The following is a 3,259-nucleotide window of genomic DNA, read 5'->3' as shown; positions in this document are numbered from 1 at the left end:
TCGGCTTAGAAATGGAGATGAGCACCAACCCCCAGAGTCAGACATGACGAGACTTAAAAGGAAACCTTTACCTTTTTTAGTCAATTTATTGCTTTGTCTGACTACCTTTACCATGAAGGTGTTTGTCCTAAACTATGGTTCAACCAAAATCTGTCTTTCTCTATCTTAAACTTTGTTAAACTAATTTGGCCCTCAATCCATCTAATTCTGCCCATAAAGGAGAAAAAGTTCCTTCCCTATTTCTTCTTCTTCTTCTTTTTTTTTTTAATTTACCACATTTCTATCTCGACCTTCTCACCCCACTGGGAACTCAGAGAGGCCTTACACAGAGGCACAATTTGATGCCACAATATACATCCAACAAAATCACAAATACAATTAAAACTTACACATTTAAAACACCTCAACATTAAAAGCAGAAAAACCAACTAATTAAAACCTAATTAAAACCACATAATCCAGAGTTGTAATCTGTAGCTGTTCCAATAATTATTACACTATTCCATATTTTATTTATTTATTTATTTATTTATTTATTTATTTATTAGACTTGTATACTGCTACTCCCAGTTTGGCTCGAAGAGGTTTACAGAAATAGATTAAAACAATACACTTAGCTTTAAAATAACAATAAAAACAATAAAAACAACAATAAAAACAGACATAGCCCCGAGTTTTTCACCCATCGAAAGCTTGTCGGAAGAGCAAGGTTTTGCAGGCTTTCCAAAAAGCAAGTAGGTCTCGGATAGTTCGAGTTTCAACTGGCAAGGCATTCCATAATTGAGGGGCTACAATCGAGAAGGCTCTCTGCCTAGTAGAAGACACTGCAGATTATTGTCCAAAAGTTTGTTTCCAAAGCCACATTTTTACTCTTTTTCCTGAAGGTCAGGAGGGAGGGAGCCGATCTAATTTCACTAGGGAGGGAATTCCACAGGTGAGGAGCCACCACTGAGAAAGCCTTGTCTCTCATCCCCACCAATTATACCTGCGAAGGGGGTGAGATTGAGAGCAGGGCCTTCCCAGATGATTTTAACCTTCAAGGTGGATTATAGAGAGAAATGTGTTCAGACAGGTAAGCTAGGCTGGAACTGTTTAGGGCTTTACAGGCTTGGTAACAGACTGGCAGCCAGTGTAGGTGATGTAACGGGGGAGGGGGGGGGTTATGCTCCCTTTACGCTGCCCCAGTGAGGAATCCGGCTGCCACCCATTTGAACCACTTTAAGCTTCCGAACAGTCTTCAAAGGCAACCCCATATAGAGCACCTTGCAGTAGTCTATTTGAGATGTAACAAGAGCAAAAGCCCTAAACGGTTTGGGACCCACCTACCTCCGTGACCGTATCTCCCTCCATAAACCTGCCCGATCTTTACGATCATCCGGGGAGGCCCTTTTATCACCACTGTCGTTATCCCAGGCCCGCCTTGTGAGTACAAGGGAGAGGGCCTTCTCTGCTGTGGCCCCCCGACTGTGGAACTCACTACCCACTGAAATTAGGCAAGCTCCCACGCTGTTAGCTTTTAGGAAAGACTTGAAAACATGGCTTTTCCGCTGTGCCTTCGGTGAGTAATTTCTGTCATATATTTCTGTGTTACTCCCACCCCGAACATCTATCCTCTAGATTACCCCACTTCCATATGTCCCTGCCCGCAGTGGAGTACCCCTCTGTCCCTCTCACTCCAGGTTTTATCTCTGTGTTTACGCGGCCTGCCCTTGTTTTATTGTTTTTTTGATTTCTTGATGTAATGCCTATTATTATTTATTGTATTTTTAATTGGTGCTATGATATGTTGTTTTTATATTTTATATTGTATTGCTCTGGGCATGGTGTTATGGTTGAGCCTCATGGCTCTACTACTGGGAGACGTGGGCGTAAGACTCCTCGAGAGTCAGATACTCTCGAGGAGCGAGAAAGGAAGCGGCTGCGAGATATCTTTGCAGAACCATCTGACGAGGATTCTTTTGAGGGGTTTACTGAGAGAATGGAGGAAGAGATGGTTAGCTCGGAAGAGGATGACATGGAATGGACTCGTGTGAGGGAGGATTTGGGTGCCACTGGCAATGATAGTATGGAAGGCCTTCAGGATTAGACCCGTGGACAAGCTGGAGGGATGGGACAGGATCCACAGCTGGGGATGCTGTGGGGCGTAGTCAAAGGTGTTTCAGTTCTGATGAGGAAAGTGATGAGGAAACGCCCGGACTGAGGAGAACAGCTGATAGCGATGAGGACTTGTAACTGGCATAAAATGGGGTTTGGGAGCAATAGCAAATTGCGTTGGGCAAGGTAATCTGGACAAACGCTTGGGATCTGTGTGGGAAGTTTTCCTGAAGACGGGTGTGATTCGTTTGCTGACTACGTAAGTTATCCTGGACATTGGGCTCAGACGGCGGGAGGAATTGTGTGGGCTTTTGTTGTGCAACCTCTGCTTAATCTTAATAGCTTTGACCTTCCGTCGTCTTCTTGACGGACGCCATCTGCTTACTCTGGACTTACGGACTGACTGACTACGGCCTCGGATTCTCCTACCTGTGTCTATCGTTGGAACTGGTGAACTACAAACATCTGTATCTGCCTTACGACCTTCGGAACGGATTGGGACTTCGCTGACTGCATCTGCCCTCGTCTGCTGTGTTTGTATCTGGAAATTGCCTGCTGTGTGGAGGAGTAATCTCTAAGTTACTCAAACATAGCTCTTGGCAGCAGAGAAGCATCTGCTGCCAATTATTTGCATTCCTTTGAACTTTTTGTTCACCAGCTTCTGTTTGTTTATTCCCAGGCTGAAGCAAGCTGTTTTGATTTAACCCGGATTAAACTCCGGTTTAATCCGGTTTATCTTTTGAACGTTTTTCTTGTCTCTTTTTACTTTTAAGGCCAGTGTTTGCCTAGCCCTTGTCTTTTACGGGCATTTTTGGTTCTGTAACTCCAATAAACTTTGTTATATTTTATCTTGTGGCGTTCTGTCTTTGACAGCATGGCCCCATGTTAGCCGCCCCGAGTCCCCGTTGGGGAGATGGTGGCGGGGTATAAATAAAGTTTTATTATTATTATTTATTATTGACCATCGTGGCCAAGTCTGGCTTCTCAAGGTACGGATACAACTGACGCACATGTTTTAATTGTGCAAAACCTCCCCGGCCACTGCCGAGACCTGGAGTAGGTTCAGTGATGAATCCATGAGAACCTGTGTCTTCAGGGGGAGTGTAACCCAATCCAGTACAGGCTGTAACCCTTGACATCTTACATTCCCTGAGTAAATATATCC

At 44.2% G+C, this 3,259-nt stretch overlaps 1 long non-coding RNA gene across 1 annotated transcript; it reads left to right on the top strand.

Moving 5' to 3' along the window:
* Nucleotides 1–871: 871 nt before the first annotated feature.
* On the top strand, nucleotides 872–2,942 carry LOC134293997 (uncharacterized). The gene is made up of 2 exons (XR_010000977.1): nucleotides 872–2,353; nucleotides 2,437–2,942. It is a non-coding gene; the product is annotated as an uncharacterized LOC134293997 (long non-coding RNA).
* Nucleotides 2,943–3,259: the final 317 nt, after the last annotated feature.

Source organism: Anolis carolinensis, chromosome 1, assembly GCF_035594765.1.
Source record: "Anolis carolinensis isolate JA03-04 chromosome 1, rAnoCar3.1.pri, whole genome shotgun sequence".
In the NCBI taxonomy this organism is placed as follows: Eukaryota; Metazoa; Chordata; class Lepidosauria; order Squamata; family Dactyloidae; genus Anolis; species Anolis carolinensis.
Note: the sequence above shows the minus strand (reverse complement) of the source record. Positions and strands in the feature narration are given on the sequence as shown.